This window comes from Pteropus medius, unplaced genomic scaffold (genome assembly GCF_902729225.1).
Source record: "Pteropus medius unplaced genomic scaffold, Ma_sr-lr_union100, whole genome shotgun sequence".
NCBI lineage: Eukaryota > Metazoa > Chordata > Mammalia > Chiroptera > Pteropodidae > Pteropus > Pteropus medius.
The window spans coordinates 745,448-768,044 of NW_024354502.1; the positions used below are offsets into that span (position 1 = coordinate 745,448).

The following is a 22,597-nucleotide window of genomic DNA, read 5'->3' on the forward strand; positions in this document are numbered from 1 at the left end:
CAGGGGTGTTCCCTGAACACCGTCCCTCCTCCATGCCCATGCTCGCAAGGAGTTTTCCCCATGGGCACTTTCTTTTTAATGACATTTTGATGTCAGAATGACACCAGTCACTGCAAAGCGGGTGCCAGTAAGTGTTGTCACCAGCCCTGAAAATGTGTGGATTAAAAGTGGCAGAGAGTAGATCACTGACATGGCAGGCACTAATCACAGCTGGAACACATCGGAGGCTGGAAACCTAACAGAACAGAATGCCAGTCACACAAAGGGAAATCTGGGAATCCTGCCAGCAGCTTCCCAGAATAGTACTTTTTCATTTAAATTCACCCCATTTCCCCCCCAAGGCAGACCTCCTTCTCTATCATCACCTTAACCGCCTAACTCTGCATCTCGTCCCATCCCTGTGAGAGAAACAACTGGATTATTTTTGGATCTTCCTAGAGATATTATTTGTAGACATCTACGAACCAACATGGTGAGCCTTGGGCACCAGCTTCAAGGCCAGAAGGGTCATGAGGGTATGAACACAAAGGCTCTTCCCTAAGCTGCCAAGGTATCGTCAGGTCCACAGGTCTAAGGAAGAAGGGAGAAGGTTTTTATTCAACATGGCCCTACTGGTTCTGAAACAGGCTGGTTTTTCCAGGCCCAGTGATAACCCTTGCATGAGAGTGAAGGAGGCTTACCCCTGCAGCCACTGACCAGTATGGAGTGAGTATGATGACATTTCATGACTTATGACTTTCAACAATTTATACACAGATTATCATCATCTACAGGGATTAGAAAGTGTCTATGTTGGAAGGTCACCTGAAATTTAAAAGCCTAAAATACCATTCAAGTTAAAAAACAAAACAAAACAAAACGACAACAAAAAAACCTAATTGAGACTTTGGGCAAAGATGAATTTAACTCATACTTGACTGTTAACAATATATATCATGATGTACAATCCTAGAAATTTGCCAGCAACCTCAGAGATGTAATTCTTATATTAATTCATTTGGCAAACATATTTCAAGTGTCTATTATGAGTCATACCTATATAAAAATAATCTTTGTATAAAGCTTTAAAGTTTATACTTTATCTCATTGACCCTTATAAAAATCCTCTGAAGAATGAGTTACTGAAAACCTTACTTTACAGGTTTCAAAGGTTTGATTTCAAAGGTTTGGGATCAAAAGTCATGAAAGGAATTTCATGACTTTTGATCCCAAACAATCACTATTATATATACAAACCCCTCAAAGCACAGCCCCCCACCACCACCGTGGCTAAATTCACTGGAATTGCATCTTAGTTCTAGATCCTTCAGGCTGTTCTTTCCCACATTCCGACATTTACTGTTTCCTCTAGTCTAATTTACTTCCATAAAAATATTTATCAGTTCAGACCTTCAGGAGTCTAGCCCCTAGAAGGGCCTCCAGAGGTCAACTCTTTAGATCAAGAGTCATGAAATAGTGTCTGTAAGTGGCCGGAGAGAAAACACTCTAGGCTTCGTGGGCCATATGGTCTCTGTCACAAATACACAACTCTGCCATTGTATTGGGAAGCAGCGATAGACAATACATAAACAAATGTATGGCTGTCTTCCAATAAAACTTTACTTACAAAAACTGGCAATGGACCAGGTTTAGGCTGAGGGCCACAGTTTACTGACCCCTGCATTAGATCTGCATTGCTTTCCAGTAACCTTTCAACTAGTAAAACTCCTCCAAGTTAAGATTTTTATTAACTATTGAGTGTCCCAGTGTCCCAGTCATTTAGGGAACATGCTGAAATTTTCTCTCCTTCAGGACACAGAAAGCACATGTCAATTAGAGATTTTAAAAAGTTACAGAATAAGGGTCCAAAAATGACAAGATAAGTGGCTACCGACACTCAAGTAAAACAGACGCTCAGCTCACCCAGGACCTCATGAGTGTTTTTCTGGGATGAGTAAGTCTAGTATGCCAGGGAGTAAAACAAGAAAAGAAATGATCATTTTTAAGTGTCTATTATGGACCAGCCACTGTGTAAGACACTTCATAATTCTCACATACATTTCATAATTCTCACAACCACGATTTTATGTGTTTTATAGACGGCAACAGAGAGCCTTGGGTTACTGAGCATCTTGCCCAAGTTCAAACAACCAGCAAGTGGTGGAATTAGAATTCAAACTCACTCATGTCTAATTCTAAAGTGCACAGTTTTGGGGGTCATGGGGCCCACTTAGGAATAAACTAACATTCCTCGCTGATAGGATTGCAAGCTCCTATACATCCCCGGCCTTGAGTACCAAACAGATACTATGGACAAGTTCATTACAAAGATATCATTGAATTGATGATCGTTTTGTTAAATTTCTACTAGCAATGAAGGCTGGAGCTGAATATTTAAACTCTCCAGAACCATTTACTCTGAGCCCTTGTCCCTTCTGTTGACCATCTCAGTTAAAAGGGCTTTATGGTCATTTATGAGAGAAAAACACATGACTGACCCATGTGATCAACGAACCCAGAAGCCATCAGCACAGAGCTGCGAGTCAGCTGCGGGCTGGATGGGAAGCTGGAGCAGGTTCAGGCCAACTGAGACAGTTCCGGCGCTAATAAACAATAGGGATACATGGCTTTATGTCTCTGGGTAAGGACACAGGGAAACCGTTAGTGCTTAGTAACGTCTCTATGGCTCAGTGTCTCTATTATTATTTTTTTTTCTATAACCTGGAAAACACAGAGTTCAGAGGGCAGGAGATGAAGCAATCATTTACCTGATGATTTTCCACAGTTGTATTTCTTTCTTATAGTGGTATGGGAACCTTGAGCTGAAGAAATATTTTGTCTACATCAAATAAAAGACGGTAAACCAGCTTTATGAGTTTTTAATCCAAGTCCAAGATGGAAATAAACTTACCTTCATTCTCATTTAGTTTAGAATATTTGGAAGATTCAATTATTTAGTATCCTATACTATTATTTCCCAAACTATATTCTCTGAACAGGTGGCAACCCAAGAGAAGGCAATGGGTGATCCAGGGAAAGAAATTAGAAAGAAAGAGCATAAAATGTTTTCAATGGGCAAATATTTTAGGAAGGTGTATTGATTATCTATTATCATACAACAAAGTACTCCAATGATTAGCAATGTAAGATCACATGCATTTATTGCCTCCCAGTTTCTGGGGGTCAAGAATCTAGTCTCTGCTTATCAGGACATTTCTGGCTCAGGGTCTCTCATGAGGTGGCAGCTATAATCATCCCAAGGCTCAGCTGGGCCTGGAGAAGTCACTTCAAAGCTCACTCACATGGGCTGTTGGCAGCCTCAGAGGGCCCCCCTCCAAGCGTACTCTCGTGGTCATTTGTGGGTCCACCTCTAAGCTACTCATGTGGTCATTTGAGGGTCTCAGCTCTTCAGCACGTGGGCTTCACCAGAGCTGTCCTGAGTGAGCTGGTGATCTGAAAGCCAAGGGTCCCAGGAGTCCTAGAGCGAGAAAGAACCAGAGTGTCCAGCTAAAGACTGTGGTCTTTTTAGAACCTAATCTCAAAAATGGCTTCTCATCACTTCTACCACATTTTATTTGTTAAAAACAAATCAAAGTCCAGCTTATACTCAGAGGGAGAGGGTCGCACAGAGGCGTGAGCTGGGAGGTGGGACTCGTTGAGGACCATTCTGGAAGCTGCCTGGCACAGAAGAGTTGTTTAACATGTTGGAAGGTTTCTTCAGTATAAAACTTCTCAGAGCTCTTAGTACAAATGTTTTGGACTTCTCCAAAGGTCATTTGAGCAGGTCAGGAAACTTTCTCTTAGAGAGCCCGATCAAAATTACTTTAGTCTACACGTCTGAGGGTTTCTTTCCCAACTATTCAATTCTGCTGCACAAAAGTAGTCACAGATCATACCTATAATAATTTATGTGCCTGTTCCAATAAAATTTTATTTACAAAACACTGTATTTTGCCAACCTGGATTAAAGGATGTGACATTAGCTGATAGTATTTCACAATAACAATTTGTCATGAAATCACTATCCCACAGAACAGAGTGAAATGTTGTCATAGACGCACCTGTGGTTATGTCAATAAATGCGAAAATGTCAACAACAACAAAAAATGTTTTAAGTACACTTGCTAAAATACAATTTTTTTCTTCTTTGTTTAGATTCATGGGTACTTTAGGGTCTTAGGATTCTCGAAACTCTAAATTATTAATTTAATGAGAGCAGAATCCTTGTCTGTCCTATGCACCGACTACCATATTTCCTATGCCTAGCACAAGGTCGGGGACCCAACTGGCACTCGATATTTTTGAATAAACAGGTGGATGATGGAATAAATCAGTCTATGCTTATATTTTCCTTCTTCTTTTTTATTATCTATGTCGTATCTCTCCAAATGTCCACATTCCTCTAAACCAAGTGTCCTGACATATAGCTGACTCCTTCCCATGAAATCTCCCTTCTTTCCTGCCCTCAGTCATCCCTGAGCCTGTGGTTCACGATCCTTGTAACGATGGCCCCAGCCTCAGCTTCAACAGCTGAAGACTTGAGGAGTGCAGGCTGGCAGGAAGGAGGGAGAGAAGGGAGAGAGGTGGGAGAGGGAAGACGACAATGTATTTCACAAGCCGACAAAAAATCGAGACCGAGCTAGGCAATTTTAAACACAGTACATTATTCAATGCTTAGGACACAGCTTTCAAAGGGATATTACTGACTTCATTCTGCAAAAGAGGAAAAAGTCTTAGAGAGGTTCTGCATCTTGCCCAAAGTGACACAGGGGTGAGGGAGAAGCCTGATCCACACTGACTCTAAAGCTCATTCCCTAAACCACAGGACCCAGTTTGCCTGGGACAGTCTTAGTATCCACCTGTTGTCCTGGCACAATCATTAAAATCATCCTTTGTACTCACAAAAGTGTCCCACTTTAGAAAGTACATTATCTAATCATCTGCCTATCACTCTGTCCTGGGATAGTTCTGGCTCCTGCCATGGCTACAAGTTCAACCAAAGGCCACGGCTAGGATTTTAGCCCAGAGCTAGGGGCATTCCAACGAAGAGGCCGCCAATTACCCAAAATAGGCCGTGGGAGGGGAAGCATGAAGCATGAACGCCATAAAAAAAGGCCTGTGCACAGGTGCATGTAGATGGGAGAGGCACACACATATGCATTTATTTTTAAGCCACCTTCCGAAGTATTTGCTTCCATTTGTCTCATGGAAAGAATTTTGAATGCAGTCATTTCTCCACTTGGATTCTCATACAATAAGTTTCTGCCTTTCTCCCCTGGCGCCAGCATCACTCCTTCTGCAGTAGGTTAATTCTCAGAAGTTCACGTAACAGACCTCTAATTTGGACTTGGCTTAGGAAGGCTTTCCTGGTATTTATTGTGCACTTATCATTCAGTATATCAATATTAGCACATTGTTGCAATTCTTTTGCAATTTCAATCCCTTTCTATCCAACATGACAGTTACTTGGTGAAATTCTCTCTCCTTTAATCAGGACGTCTAATGGTCTAATGGTGCTTCAGAGTGTCTCATACTTTACTATGTTTGATCCTCACAATAACCTTGTGAGGTTGCTCAACGGATCCACTGAGATTCAAAAAGGTTAAGCAATTTACCCAAAGTCGCACAGCAAGTAAAAGTTGAGACAATTTGCAGAAAGGGATGGTATATGACTCACCTCTATATCTTGCAGACTACATTGCTTATAGCATGCACATAAGATATTCATGTTTAATGACTGATAAACTTAAACAAGTAATAAGATTTAGCCTCTCTAACTGACTATGATCTCTGTCCTAAGTAGGACAGAATTCGACATCATGTCCCATGAGAAATATGGGAGATATGTTTAGGTCCAGGGGAAAATATTTTACAGTAAAGATGCAGTTGGGAAGAACTGAGATCTGCCATGTGGAAGAATAATTAGATTTTGGCTCTGCGTCAAGGGGGATCCATCTGGAATTATCGTATGAAGGTCATAAAGACTTCAGGTCATTATCAGGACACACACTTTAGCTAATAGAATTGTCTAGATTTCAGAGAATCTCATGAGAAAGTGAGGTTCTCATCTCGGGGGATATTTTAACGGGAGCTGGACACTTCATTGGTTAGAATATGGGAGAGGGGGTTTAAGCATTGCATATGATGACAGTCCAAGTGGCTAATCATTTTTTCAGTCTCCTTTGACTGCAGGAGTCTAAGACTTCCTCTTCAGATGCATTGTGATATCTGTGTTTTATTCAACTGTGTCCCAAATATGCCTATAGGCGAATTGACGTGCTGCTGAGCAATCTGCAATACTGACACAAGTGTCCATGAATGCTACATCTTCGTTCTGTCTCCCAGCAACCATTCTGTTTTGATGTCAAAGCGTCTGAGCTTTAGTCACACATATAGTAACAACAGGTGTGAACCATTTAAAGATGGCTGCATCATAGTACCAAAAAGTATGAGGTTGACTTCACTCAGAGGGTTTGGCCCCTTCTTCAGGTCCTGAGTCAAGGGATCAGGTACTCAGGAAACAGTTCCAAGACACTTTTCCAATCCCCATGGAGTAAAGGAATTCCAGTTAACCCGTATATCTTTGTTCAGGTTAACTCAAACATGAAGATCATCTCATTGACTGCTAAAGGTAACTGGCAAGGAGCAGTGGAGAAGATGGGGTTTATAGGTTTTTAAGTCTCTCTGAATAGGAGGGGGAATACAGGTGACTCATGAAATAAATCTGGGTAAACCTGGTAAGAAATTTAAGAGATTACTAAAGCTGAGTCCTTAATTTTACAGATGAGAAAACTGATGCACAGACAGGGTACTGGGCTGGTCCAAAGTAACATGGGTTCCTACAGGGTATTTGACTGTAGCCTCCCGATTCCTACATTCTCGAGCCTCCCAATCCTCTGGGCAAAAGTAGACGGTACAAGTGGGAGGTGGTGGTGAGCACCCCAAAACATAGAACGTGGGAAGATACTGACATTTCCCAGTGTTAGGTACAGTTGGGCCACCCTTCTATCCTAAATCTAATTTCTCTTTTCTACAAAGGCAGCGTGATATGGCTGTCTTGACCCAGAGATGTAGACATAATGACAAGCACTAAACAGATGAGGCCACTCAAGGCCTGAAAGGTTAAGGAATGTGCCCAAGGGCACACAGCTGAAAGCTAAAGTCTTTCACCCTAGGTCTATCTTACCCTCAAATGTAAGCTCTTTCCACCACTCTACCAGTAATAGATCCAGAAACACTGTGAAAATAATCTTTTCCCACTCTTGGAGATGCCATAGGAAGAAACTGTGAGGCTCTTTAGTGGCAGAGAATAAATAAAACAGGGATAGACATAAAAGGTATCTATTGATAACAATAGAAAGTTTAGATTGTTATAGGAGGCAGTGAGGTGTTTGAAAATCATCAGAATTATTCATTTTAGGGAAAGATTCATTCCCCTGTGTTTCTGGGCAGGGAGCCCATGTGAATAATATCATAAATGCCATGGCTACTCTGAGGTCATCATAAAAAAATAATAGACCTTGATAATTAAAGAACTAGTTAGTCATCAATTCCATCCCATTTGCCAACAAAAAAGATAATATTTAAAGAACTATAATCATTTGTATATAATTCAGACTCAATTCTTCTTTGGAACCAGATCTGCAAACGGTCTACCCACTAACATGACCTGAATTCCTATGGTTTGGGGTGATTTTTAAAAGATGGAAATTCACATAACTATCTTTTGACGATCGTCTACAAGGTAGAGCCTAACCTTCTGCCCATCACTCTGAGGGGGCTGAACTGTGTGGCATCTAGAACATGGGGGGTAGGGCCAGGGAGAGGGGGTGAGGTAGGAATGGGTTAGAATTCCAGTTTATCTCTTATAGCCTGTGTGCCCTGACAGCTAAGTAAGACCACAGAAGGCTGAGTCGCATCCCAAGATTGCTGGGAATGTTGACTGGGATTCAGACTGAGGTTACTTCCGTTACTAAACAAGTGAACAAGCCTTATGAAGGGTACACAGGACAGGGATACAGAGAAATGGACATGGTTCTTTGTGCTTCCCTTGTTCTCCACACAGGTGGGCCTGGAGTCGAGTGCCCGCATAAGAAGTGGGGGCGAGAAAGCCACAACGTCAGAGGAGTAAGAAAAAGAAGGAATTGCTGTGTTTATACCACTAAGTTAGAGGAGGGGCAGACCAACCTTTAAGCTTGACCCAAAAAATGAGGTAGCTTCTCGTGGTGCCATAATTCACATATTTCCGATTTCTAATTCTCTCTTTGCATCCTGAAACTCCAGCGAGCCTGCCCATGAACCTACACTATCTGGGGCAAGTTACTTAAGCTTCTGAGCCTTCGTTTCTTTATTCGTAGTAGAAAGGTAATAAATAACACCTCTCTCTTTGGCTTTGTAGGAAGTTTAAGTTAAATGAGATCACCAGTGTAAAGCAACTTGGCACAGAGTAGATGCTAAAAAATAGAACTTTCCTTTCCATGCAGCCTTATTCCCATCACGCTCGTTCTTACATTTTCATCTTTTAAGGTTCCTAGGTCCATAAGAGCAATTGAGCCTCCAGCTTTGTCACACTGAAGAATGAGAAATCCATTTAGCCCTGAATGTTTTCACAGGGCTCCCACCTGGACATGTAAGAGCCCCCACCTGGATTTTTGCAGCATCTCAAGGTTCTCATGTTTACATAGTGCCTCCGCACCCACAAGCAACTTTCACATGCGGAGTCCTCTTTTGCTCTTAGGAAGAAAGCAAAGTAACTATTATTGTATCCATTTTACAAAGTCCAAAACTGAGACAGAAGAGGCAGGAACAGACATGTCTCTGTCTAAGGGGCTCCCGAAGAGTTCATCTCCACTTCTTATATGATTCACCTTACCCCTCGATCCTGAAATCCAGCCAACCATCGAGATGAATTATGTTGGCTTGCCTTATTATTGACACATCAACAGACTGTTCTGTGCAATAAAATAATCTATCAACTCTTGCATAATTAATAGCAAACTTAAAAGAAAGAAAATGTAAAGATCCGAAAGGGAGGATCAAAATCATATTCTACATTTTACACATGAGAAGTCTTGGTCTCAGAGAGGTGAAGAGTCATGGCTATTAATTGACAGGCCAGGATGAGACTACACAACCCAGCATTCTTTCCATGGGAATATACTGCCCTGGGGAGTCGACTCATCATTCCCAGTGAAGGGCTCTCCCTTTTCATGAGGATTGCCTGACTCTGATCATTCTTCCTTATTATAAGTCGCACTCTGCCCCTGTGTCAATGCAAGCTTTGGACCATTAATTAGAATTTCTGTGTAAATCTCTAGAGACAGAGCCATTTTGCCTGAAAGTCCTCTGTTACCTGCCTGATATGACAGAACACACGCTAATGCAAATGACTTGGGATGTTGCTTACTGAAGCTTGCACCCGCTTTGCTGATCATTAAGCGTTATTAGGCCCACTATATGCTCTGGCCTGGGACTGGAACCCAGGATTCATAATTTCCAATCCAGGACATATTAACATCAGCCAAAATTTTACTAAGCACTTACCATGTACCATGTACTATGTTAGGATAAGGGGCTGAGGCTTTTAATGAGACAAGCATGGCCAAAGCAATGACATAACCTGTTCGAAATGACTCACTTTAGAGAATAAGAAGCACTCAGAACAACAGGCACATGCCAGCACTGCCCAGATAAATCAAGGTACGTAGCTGGCAGAGGCCCTGTTCTCGCAATGTCCTTCCGAGTTGGTGAAGGCAGGCAACAAATAAGTCCAAAGTCAAGGCATGAGATGAGTCTTAGGATATAACAGAGTGCTGGGATAGGGCGTGGCTCATGGAGAAAGGGCTACTTCATAAGGAATAATCCTTTCGTGAAAAGGCTTCTCACGAAATGATAAGGAAATGATAAGGGATTGGAGAACCGAGATTAAGAAAGAAGCAGTCACAGGTGTCGGGGAGGGTTTCAAGCAGAGAAAACAGAAGCTAATGCGAGGGCCCTTCAGTGGGAAAGGGCTTACTATGCTGCAGATGCGACGGGGAGACCACGCTAGAAGTGCAGACCGGGCAGCGGCCACGGGCCAAAACATGCGGCGAGGCGGCCACCGCAGGGGAGAACTCTGCAGGGTGCTGCGGGAGTCGCGCACTGCTCCGCTCAGATCTCCGTCACGCAGATACTGTTTTTAAAAACGATAACAAGAAACTCAGGCATGGTGCTTCAAAGTTAAAATCTCGGAGACCCTCTACGGCGTCATCCTGGGCTAAGTCAACCAGCTTTTGTGCAAAGCTGAGAATAAAGATTGTCCCTCCGTCTCATGCATACGGCTAACCTTTGTGGAATTATGTTATTACGCAGAAAGTTTTTCACTTGGAATTCCTTCTTCTTAGAATTCGGGCCTGTACACACCTGCTTGCCTAAAATGGCACAACTGTGCACACGTGTACGGTACTCCGTCACGTGCCAGGCAGGGCTCTGTGTGCTGGGGCACGCCCTCCACTCACTGTGCCGTGGGTGGTCTAATAAAAAGTGTAGGCACTAAGTAAAACGCCAGAGCGTCACATTATTATTTTAGCATTTTTATGTTATTTTTATTTGAATCCGCTAACTGTTGTATTTGCACTAAGACATATGAGCAGTAGCTAGACATTGTTAGTGATTCACCTTGGAGTAAAAGAGACCCAATGCTCTTTGAAGTTTCTCGGTCAACGTAAGCAAAGAACGTATAACGTTTGCAAGACAAATCCTTTCCTTCCTGTAACTTTTACGTCTATGTTCCCACGTGAGTAGATGCTTATGGGGCACAGCAAACCAAAACGGGAAACGAAAACCAAAAGTAAATTGAGTGCTGATGCTACCATGAAATAATTATCATCTCGGCTCTGCAAATCCATATATTTATTTCGTGAAAACGGCCCCAGGATTTTTTCCTTTATCAGGAATAAATGAGAACTTCAGAAATAATGGCATGCCAGTTGCTTTAATGGGTTTAAAAACTGGATGTCCACATAACATTTGCTTTGAGAAAAGGGTTCATTGCTATAAATATTTAAAAACAAAGAGCCTCACTTCCTTTTTTCCATCGCTTTTTTGGATCTTTTGGGAAAACTTTATCTTGGTCCATGTCAGTTGGCTCATCAACTAACGGGGTTAATAATAACTTACTGCCTCAAAGACAAGGAATCGAACCAAATAAATGTCGACCCTCCTGTCTGAAAATCAACAATTCTAAGTTCATACAGTGCTGAGAAGGGGACCTTCGAGGACCGAGTGTGTGGTAGTTGACTTTCAATGATCAGAACTATGTCATCGTGTGAGGCCTCCATAAATAAAACACACACAAGCCAGAAAGTCCTTCCAGAAAAATGCAGCTGTCAACATCAAGACACAAGTAAGTGCTGTGATTCTGAGCTTCATTGAAAGAGTCACATTCAATCCCCCGCTTCCTTGAAAACTGACTGTATTACCGTGGCTCCAAGTTCTACAGGAGAAAAACCACAAAGTATGCGCAGACCAGATGAACAGTCTGTGCTGATGACAGAAAAAAATAGAAGGCCATTGAGGTGCAGGGTAAGTCTGACAAAATATCTTCTGTGCACCTCCTGGAAACACGGGTAAGAACGAGGTGCTAGAATCCGGACCTTTGATTGGTGGCCTCCTGAGAGGCGAGGAGTGGCCAGGCTCCTCCAGGCAAGGAGGTGGAGCAGGGGCATGATTTGGATTCAGGAATCAAAAAGGCACAGGGCAATTTTGTGATACAGCTGCTGGGGCAGGAGAGAAATGGGCCAGGGAGGGGAGGAGATTTATGACTTTCGTTCACATTCGCCTTGCCTTCCGACCAGAAAAAGAGACCCTAGATTAGCCGGGAAAGCATTAGGAATGCATGGAACTGGGTGTTTTTTTGTTTTGTTTTTTTTCATATTCCAACATTAATCATGAGATTTCAAGCAAGCTATCCAAGCTCTCTGTGCCTCAGTTTCTCTCATTTCTAACAAAAGGATGTAAAATTTCAACACTGTGATATCTGATTTATATAGAAGTTCAAAAGTGAATAACTGGTACTCGAGTTTAATACTTCTACAATTTTTGAGAATTCCTGAAACTGTGAATACCACTCTTGTGTAATTTCTTTCATAAAATGCAATCATAAAAGTCGTGAAATATCGCATGATAGAGTACAATTAAAGTACACTTTTCATAAAAGTGTAAATGAAAAATTGAAATTCACGACTCGCAGATAATTGGCAAGTGTTACAACATATCTAAAGTTGGGAAGAAAGGAAACAAAGCTTGGGAAGAGTCTAAATTATGATATACCCAGGTGAATGGTTCTTGAACTTCCGGAATGTATAGATGAGTAAAAACTTTTGTTTGTTTTTTGTTTAAGTAAGAGACTGTGTTAAGTTTTTTAGGATTTTATTTGGCTAAATGAAATTATTTAAAATAAAACACTTATAACTACTATCTAGCGTCATTTTATGGAGCAATAATCTTTTTAATTCAAACAAGTTTCGAAGAACAAAATCTCAGAATAAAAGACAGTCTTCCCTAAAGTACAGTTGGTAAGCTGACACAAATATATGCAAATATAGAAAAATCTCAATACGCATCGATAGCCGATAATATTCAAGAGTATGTAATTTTTTTGATGCTTGTTTGAAAATTGGACATCTATATTCAGCCTTATTCTAGTTCAGCAGAGAACTGAATTAGAATATGCAACTCAGTGTGGAACACAATTGTTAGAAATTTATTTTTATGTGATGAAAATGAGAACAATGCCGAAATGCTATTCATCCAATTAAGCTGGAAATTTATCTGAGACCTTCGCTCAGCTTCATGCCCATGGCAATGGTTTTGCCCGTGAACAATGGCTGCTTTGCAGACCAGCATTTGAGAGCCATTGTGATCTCAGTCATTGATATTCTCAGCTGGCAACTCCCACGATTCAAACCTGAGCCTCTACAAAATTAGAAATTAAGCCCCTATGAGATATTATTACTAGTCTAGTGTTTCGCAGTGAGGCAATGGAGCCATAAAGAGATTAAATAAATCATTCAAAGTCACACTGTTCCTAAGTGGTGTCTAATTCAAAACCAGTGATTTCTGGGCTCGTAACTAACATAATCAATACTACCTAATAATAGCAACATTTCCAACATTTATTATGTAAAAGACTTCATGTGAAATAGTTGACATTTATCATGTTATCAGATTCTCACGATGACCCAGTGAGATGAATTCCATCATTACTCTCATTTCACAAGAGAAGAAACAGAGGCCCAATGCGTAAATCACTTGCCCAGGGCCCAAGGAAGACTGTACGGCCGAATAAAAATGCAAACCAACAATCTAACCCCAGCCCCGCCCGCTTAACCCCTGATATGTGCCCCTGCATCTCAGATGTGTAATTTCAACAACAATGGACTTCCATTTCTAAGGAGATAGGCCATTGTTCCTACTAAAATGGCTAAAAAATATATAAATGATAAATTATACCCCCCTCCAAAATTATAACTTTAAGTACATGGGCAAGCTGGGGGAGCAAAGAGAACTGAGTGAGCCACGATTGCAGAGAGGAGGCCTTCCTAGGTGAGCTGAGATTGCCTATCGTTTTCTTCCCAGAGGGCATCTGTCAGTCTGGACGCAGACTAAAAATGGGGCTTCGCCTAGGTCAATAATCTCCCATGAACCCAAGAACAAACAGTGGAGGTTGGACAGCCGCAGGGGTGGGCGGGATGTACTAGTACCCTGTGGAGCCTTCGGAACCTGAGCTGAGTGCTGGGGAGACTTAAAGGCTGGGACCAGCCTAAGAAGGCAGAGCGAAGCGTCCAGCTGATTTTTTCTCAAGAAGTTTGCTACATGTTGATGCTGTGTGGGGGAGGAGGCTAAAAGAGATAAACTTCGAGGGATAGAGATAATCTCTCCAAAAGACAGTGGAGATAAAATGGAATCATTAAAAAAAAATAGGAGATTAACCCAGGAGAAGGTGGGAAAAGAGAGATCAAGGGCAAAGAGATAAGAAAGGTAGAAAACGAGTATCAAGGTATAAGTGCAAACCTCGCTTCATTAGCAGTCATATTAAATGTAAATGGCTGACTCATTCTCATTCAATGACAAAACTGCCAGCCTAGATTTCAAAGAAAAGATACAATGATATGTTTCTGAAACACACTTCAAATTAAAAGGAAGTTAACACTTGGAAGTAAAAAGATAAGAAAAGCTATGCCATAAGAAAGGCAATGTGGCTGTATTCATTTCAGGCAGAGACAGAGATGACTTTAAGGCAAGAAGTCTCAGATGGACAGATTTAAAACAAAAATAACGAGATTATATAATGATAAAAGAATTCAACGAGAAGACATAACAATCCTAAATTTGTACACACCTAACAAAATGGCTTCAAAATGTACAAAGAAAGATCATGGCAGTGGGCAGGCACCAGAGTGAAAAAGAGGCAATGACACTATAATGACATCTGCAGAAATTGGCCTGTCTGGCTCCACAGCCCATGCTCCCTCTATACCAATACTGAACCTACTTCTCACCCTCGGCCTCTCAGAGGCTGTTATTACTGGCAATGTCAGTGGCAGCTGTGTTCACGTGGGCCATGTATAGTTCATTTGGTGATGCTGTGAAATGTGAAATTGGAGAGACGGAAGTTGCCCCAAGCAAAAGAACATGTACACTAAGTCCTTGAGGTTTTATCTCTTTTACTTGGATCAATAGCACTCGGCTTAGAACTCTTTGTAGTTGAGGTGATAACCAATAACAGCCCCTATTTACTTTGCAGGAGGATAAGTCTCCTGTGAGCCTAACTTTTGGCACAGTTTGATTAGCATGTGCACAAATATCACCCCTTCCATCTTTGGAGAAGGAGCTGATTAGCAATCCTGAATTAAAAAGGCCGAAAGGACTATTGCTGTTTACGGTTTTTTGTTCCCTCTGAACTTTGCCCCCTTAAAAGGTTCTTAATCGGTGCCTAGAGATTTGCTATCTCCCTTCAATTTGAGGGTAATTTAAGACAAAGGCAGTGTCAAGGTCAATCCTTAGCAAAATTATGGGGAAAGTAGTTTTACATTGGTCATGGAGGGGAGGAAGCAGTTGACGCCCTTGGAGACAGTCCGCCCCTTCCACCACACCCCTCCCCGATGATTACCGACCTCGCAGCATCTGCTCTCCTGATGGGTGAGCACTGCAAAAGGCGAAAGGCTGAGGGGATGGGAGCAACTGGAAGGAAAAGTTAGAATTTAAGAAAGAGAGTAATATACAGAGCAGGACCCCAGAGCTGCAAGGAGGAGGAGGAGGGTCAAGGGCATGGAAGGAAGAATTCGTTTTGAACATTAAGAGGAGAACCTCCCATTCTGAGCCTGGAGAAAAGGAATCGAGAACGGAAGTGGATAAAGATAGCTATTTAGCTCTCCGTGGAAGAGCACTGCGAGTTTTCATTGCTCACGGTCTCAGTGGGAAGGTGATCTGCTGAGAAGAGATCGACAAGGTGCTTGGAGAGAGACAAAGGTCTGCAGGAGTCACCGAAGGACACGAGAAAGAGTCGGCCCAAGGACGGACGGAGAGCGGGGAGGCTCAGCAAGGCCTGGGTCGGCGGTGCGTATTTCCCAGGGTTAGGAGCTAAGAAGACAGACTGCAACTTGGTTCCGAGGCCGGTGCTTTACTGGGTGGGAGGGCAAAAGCATTCCGCTTTCCTTCTTTCGACCCCCACTCTCCCGAGGTGTTCAACGTCTTTATTTAGCTGAGTATTTTTACAAGATAAGGAGAGATGCAAGCTTGATCACACGGAGGTATTGGGGTATAGTGTGGTATGATAAAACTGCCGATAGCCTTAGGGTTCAAATGCTGACTCCGTCACGTCATCTTAGCTGCTGGATGCTGGAGTCAGTTACACCATCACTTTGAACATCCGGTTCATCATTTACGAAGGAATTTTAAGCATTAAGCGAGCCTGCACCCACACAGCCCCTGGCTCGTAGCAGGCATCAGAGAACACGCATTCTTCTTTTCTTGACCCACCCTCACAAAGGGAATATCTCTGCAAAACTGGACTCAAAGCAACCCACATCTGAGTAATTGAATGTCCATTATGGCAGAACAATTCATGTGGAGAAATAAAGACGTATCCTTGTCACCTTGATTAAGCCATGGAGAGCTGGGATGATTCTTGAAAAAAATCATCCCCATCCTAACTGTCCATCTTTTCAGGGCCCTAATTCGGCATGAATAAGTGTCTATCTGACTTGATGCTGCCCCAAAATACCATCACGTCCACTCCCCATTTTCCAAGGAGGCACAGACGGAATTAGGCCTACAGCTGCCTACCAAAGCCTCTAGCTTAAGGTGGTGGTGGCGGGGCAGAGTTTACAATTATTAGAGATTATTTAACTCATATTGCTAATAAACCAGAGCTGCAAATACCGAAAGGCCAACAACTCACTCTAAAGCAAGGCTCTTACTAAGTCCTCCTGACTCATTACATAAAACAGCCAGAAAGAACTCTCTGTACTCTTGTCTGGCATCCACCATCTCCCCTGCTGGTGGAAAAAAGGACACAACTAATAGTTTCCTGAATGAACCAAACTGTTTATTTCCGATTTATGCCATAGGAAGTATCCAGAGTTCCCTCTTTCCCACCATTAATACCAAGACAGCCCCTCTCGAGAGTTCCACGCAGCTGCGTGGTCAATGCCCCTGTGAGTCACGTCCATTCCTGCAAAGGCTTTGAGTGCTGTGCTGACCACGTGCTGTCTTCCCGCCCTTCACGCCGCCACTTCCTGCTGAAGTCGTTGGTACCCTTTGCATTTTCGTGTTTAGGTAGAATGTCTACTACCCACTAGGCTCTTAGAGAGAAGTTTCTCGAATTGAATCCCTGACCTATTTCAGGAAGAGGGATGGGGAAGGGTGGGGAGAAGAGGGTTTCATGCTTGCAGAGGGAAACCCTCTTAAAAAATAGGAAGTAAGCAGAGTGCATCTTGGTGCACTAGAGCCAAACAAGAATTAAGTGAGATAATTGCAAATATATGAGTTAATTTATATGTAGGGGCTTTGAAACTCTACATAGCTATACAGACATTGGCAGTAATCGTAAAGGTGGGATTATGCATAGGAAAAGAGTAGAGCCTGGTGGCCTTCTTCATACTGCAAACATTTATTGAGTGTTTAGGATGCGGCAGGCCTATACTGAGCCTGGAGCTTTGGGGATATATCAGTGAATCAAGCAAACACAGTCTCAGTTTGGGGAGGATATCTCTGTCATCGCTCCATCATTCTCTACACGGAGAGGAGGAAAGCGTCCTTCTGAGAGCCAGAGGGTTGGTGTAATAAAGATACAGATGGCACTTAATTTCGTCCCATGTGTGAATCCTTATACTTGCTGATCTCTCCCAGGATTGTGCCTGGTGATTTTATTGTTCTTTCTGCAGAAACGGCCCGTCGCGGGGGAAGTAGGGCGGCACGTGGTGCAGCCTGAAAGCTGAGAAGCGCTAGGAAAAGGAGAGACGGAGGAGGAATCGTGGCGGTGATCAGGGGCTGAAAAGCCTAGTGTGCGGGGACTGAAAGAGCACCCCCAAAATCATCTTCTCAAATCACCCTATTTACAAGGCGGACCATTCAGAGACAAGAAGTAACTCACCCAGAGCCACATATCACATGTACCAAATGTCCAACCTCTTTGGACCTGGCAGTTAAATGGTTATACTGTTTTTTGATATGTTTTGCCTTCAATGGATCTCTAACCATCCTGTGAGGCATGGCACCGAAGAACGAGGTGGTTAGTGTCAGACCATCTGGGTTCGAATCCCAGCTCTGCTACCAACTACCTGTGTGACCTTGAGGAAATCACTTAGCCTATTTGTATCTCAGTTTCTTTATCTCTAAACAGAGATAACCTTGGTACTTATCTGTGGCTTTTAAGGGGACTAAAGTAGTTAAAACACATAAGAACCTTAGAACACAGTATGTGCTATGCAAGAGTTTATGATATGAATATGTATGTGTGTATAATTTTAGCCTAGTCATCCTTAAATATTAAAGGAACCGAAGCAGCTTAGTAAACAGAATGCATTTCCTCCTCCTTTATTACTTGACTGTTCTCTTTCGCGTGTTCTAAATGTTCAATATGTCGAAGTGGTCTGTTTATTCGATGTTCTTCAAGAAGTGGGCTGGGCTTATACACACGGATCCACTCAACAAATAGATGTGCATCGGGACGGGGCACTTTCGCATTACCGTCTGTCAGGACATTGCCCACAACTGAAATAAGCGTCTCGCAAAAGAGGAGCCGATGCGACGCAGGCGATGCCCGCGAAGTTAGGACGAAAGGGGGGGTTCCGAACTCCCCAGAAAATGACACGAGCACTCGCGTCACTTGCGTTCCCTCACCTCTTCTGGGAATAAGCTGAGTTTCACCCGGAAGTGAAAACATCATTGCAAAGCAAAATGGAGAGAATCACCAGGAATCTCTAGGCCGAGAATAAATATCTCTTTCCACCTTCGGCCTTTCAAACCTAGGACCATGGGTCCTAACTGCTGGAGGCACAAAGTGACCCCGACTGCTGATTAGAGGGAAGGAGGAAGGAAAGAGAGGGGCCATCTTGGTCCTTAGACACACACACCGCTCCCCTCCCCCAGGCTGTCTCTTCCCCTCCCCCAGGCTGTCCCTCAGGCTTCTCCCTCCCCAGCTGTCTCTTCCCTCCCCAGGCTGTCTCTTTCTCCTGTTCTCCCAGTCTGATCATTGGCTGTGAAACTCAGTCACCACAAGGCGAAGGGAGTGTTCCTGGTTGAGAAAAGGTCAAGTAGTGACAATAAGAGCTGACATTTAGTGAATGGGGACAATGCCAGGCACTGTTCTCAGCCATTCACAGGCATAAACTCGTGTCATTTTAAAAACAACCCTTTTGGGAGCGGTCACTATAAATATCATCATTTTACAGAGAAGGAAACTGAGACCCAGAAACCTCAGAGCTAGAACTCGAACCCGGTCCATGACCTGTTTCCGGGACGTGATGAAATAAGCAGAGACGCTGAGTGAGAGTAAAGCGCTAGGAAAGTTGACAGCAACTCGCCTTCGCCTGGCATCCCGGAGTGTGATCCGCAGACTCATCTCAGCGAACGGGGTCTACGCAGTTCTGGCGCTGCAGGACCCACGTAATACTGCACATGCGGTGCAGGGTGTATGCTGGTTACACACGGCGGGACAACACACAGGCCCGTGAGTGACCGGCAGTTGAAACACCAGCCCTTCACCAGCCACGGTTTGATAAGCACTGCTCTAAAGCATCATGCTATACGGCCTCCAAAATCCCAGTGCTTGTCACGAATGCAATAAACCCGCGAGGCGTAAATGTGTGTAGAGGAAGGAATATCGCATCGGGAGCCAGGAGATAATAAACAACGGGCGCGAGCAATAAGCGATATTGCATGTTAAAAGTTAATAAGTGCCCTGGAGAAACAGAGAGTGGGTAAGGAATCCGGAGTTGGAGGAGGGGCCTATGGTACATAAACGGAGGTGGAGGTTGTTAGGATAGCAGTTTTCCCTGGGCGGACAAGCCGCTCTGCTCGGTAAATGTTTAACTTTGCCTGGCTTCTCCCTGCCCCTCCCTCTTGCATGCCCTGGCTCTCCTATTTTCTCTCTGAATCTATCAACACAGAATCTTAAAGTGATCGAAAAATAACAAGGCGATTCATTCTGTGCCAACCAGGAAAGCCCAGTCCATCACGGTACGTACTCTGAAGCTAAACTCTGGGTTCAGAATAGATGGTCCGTAAGATCTCTTCCAACTTTGAAACTCTATGACTTTGGCCGAAAGACCTGTAGTATACTGTTCTCAGAGGGCTTAACCTTATCAAAAAGGCTCATTTGATATGATTCATTAATTCATCCATTCATTTATTCGATATAGACTTATTGATCACCTACTCTGAGTCAGGCACTGTCTTAGGCATAGATGCTACAGTGATGCATGAGGTACAGACTCTGCCTCTGAGGGTTTCAGAGTTCAGCAAGAAAGACAGACATAGAAACAACAAAATGACAACACGGTTCTTAAGTGCGACAGCGCACGTGTGAACAGTGCTGTGAGGATGCAGATGAGGGAGTGCAGAATTCCTCCACGCATCACAACAAGATTGGCAGGTGCTGACATGTACTCTAGGATTTGAAGGATAAAGAGGAGTTGGCCTTCTTGAGTAGGGAGGAGGGATGCCACATCGGGCAGGACAACAGATGTGGAGACATCAAACTGGGTGACATATTTAGGGAGTCGTAAAATAGCTTAATCTGGTTGTAAGATTGTATGCGTGTGTGGGTCACAATTGGGCTTTGTTTGTTTGGTCTGTGGTTGTAGTGTGAATATCCATTTTTTCCCAGTGTGTGATTACACACACACACACACACACACACACACACAGTCATCATTTTCTTTCTTTGGTCCTTCATTCCTTCATTTATAACAAGATGTGGCATCTCAGGGTCATTAAACTGCAAATCTCGTCACGGATTCAACATCTGAGTCCCAGTGCCTAGCACAGTGCCTAGTACTTACAGGCACTCGAACTTGGTTGAACGAAAGAACTAATAAATAAATGAGTCAATTACCACTAACATCCTTTTCAGTTGTTTGCCACTTCTAGAATCTTTAGATTTTCCCACAGCTTTGGATGAACCATTTGTCTGCATGTCCCTGACAAAGGGATATTGTGGGTCGAGCGTACATATGAATATACTTACACATATTTAAAAAATAGGCCACAGGATGTCAGAGCATTCAAGAGTCATGGGTGGGGGCTAGCATAAGAGAGAGAGGACCCATCAGAGAAGCACTTGACTATCAAATTATTTTTAGCGATCAAGGGCCAGCTGTCTGTTTCTCATTACTTCTTCCTATTTCCCCTTCCATGAATTATAACCGACCGTCTCTCTCTAATGGGTCACTCCTGCTGCAATGGGTTTAGAACCCATCTCTCAGCCACACTCACAGATGAAATGGGCTCCAGAGCGGAACACAATTCCCTGCTTGGCCTGAGCTGCTTATGATGTTTCCAGAAGTACTCATTGTTCACAAAGGCTTTCTAGCAGCTTCTCCACACTCCCAAGGATGACTTCATCCTCTTACATAAAATTAGTTGAAGTTTTTTTAATTATAGAAATCTTCCAGCATAAAAAGAGAATACTCAAATGCGCTCCCTTGTAGCATCAGCTCTGACAACAATCATAATTTTGCCAATATCACCTCTTACCTACGAGTGCCCTCCCTAATTGTGTTTGTTTATTTCTTGGCCTGCTGGATTGGTTTAATCCCGGATGCCATGTCATTTCATGTGTAAATGCTTCGGTATGAATTTCTGAATGATAAGGTCACGTTTTGTTTGTATGGTTTCCCGAACACCGTGACAGCAAGGCACCTGGTAAAACGAACAGCAGTTTCTTCTTCTTACACCGAATCCACATTCAAATTTCTGTAATTATCTAGAAGATGTCTTTTAATAGTTGGTTTCCGTGTATCAGGACTAAACAAGAGACACACATTGCATTTTTTGTTTGTTTGTTTTAACATGGCAATTTTAGGCTGTTCACTTGAAATATTTACTTTTTTCTCGTCTCGAGGCAAAAAGGCAGAAATACTCAGGGGAGGGTGAATAAAGGCCGCTATAGTACAGCCTGATGCAATAGCACCTTTTTTTCCCCCATAAAGATTTTCACTCAAGGCATGCCAGTGGCAATCCATAATATGCAAATGTAGAATGGAGTCAATATGTCTTCACATTCTTCTAAGAATACAAATCAAGGGAGATGAACTCAGGTGACTACTCGGAAGGGAATCACTGTGGTCCTCCCTTCTACTCTGATACTATTTTCATTTCTCCTGATAATCATTGTAATAATAACACCCCCAAACATTATGTTTTATATAGCGCTCTCGAGTTTACATAGTACGTCCACATCTATTCAACTTAAAATTGCAAAGAGTCCGCTTTTCACAAAAAATACTTCATCTCATGTGCTTCTACAAACAAGCCTATAAAAGAACATGGGGCAGGTATAACCCCTTTTTTTTTCACAGAGGTAGAAACAGGCTCAGTAGTATTAAGCAACTGAGACCCCACAGTCAGCCAGTGGAGTTGAACATTTCATCCCAGTTTAAATGATATCAAGTTGAAAGATCTTTTGACCAAATATACCACACCTTAACTTTATATGCACAAACCCTAGACCAGCCTCCTACAAAATACCCTATCTCTAGCCATCGTCTGCTGAAATGTTATAAACTCCTTTTAGGGCTTCCTCCGACTTTGGTGTCCCCCCCAACCCCCGGGTAGCCATTTGCCTAGAAAACCGTATTCTCACATGCCCATTCTATGTTCAATGTATCACACATCTTCCCCAACCCCAAGAATATTATCATGAAGACAAAGCAATGGCTTAAGTGTTCAGGATCTATCCCACTAAGGCCAAAGGGCAAATCTGTACAATGATAAGGTTAAAGCCCTAATGTTAGAGATATTTAATGCTCACTCATACCCACTCCCCTCCTCTTGCTGTGAACATGGAAGGATTACTCTTTCCCACCCTCCCCTGTCTGGTTGGGCGGGGCCATGTGACTACTCTTGTCAATGA

General features: G+C 43.0%; 1 long non-coding RNA gene across 3 annotated transcripts in view; it reads left to right on the top strand.

The window, feature by feature from the left end:
* Positions 1 to 19,187: 19,187 nt before the first annotated feature.
* Positions 19,188 to 22,597, top strand: part of LOC120595697 (uncharacterized) — a 29,888-nt gene continuing 26,478 nt past the window's right edge. For all 3 annotated transcript variants that reach the window (XR_005650993.1, XR_005650991.1, XR_005650992.1), the window contains exon 1: positions 19,188 to 19,701. This is a non-coding gene — a long non-coding RNA (uncharacterized LOC120595697). The remainder of the gene's footprint in view (positions 19,702 to 22,597) is intronic.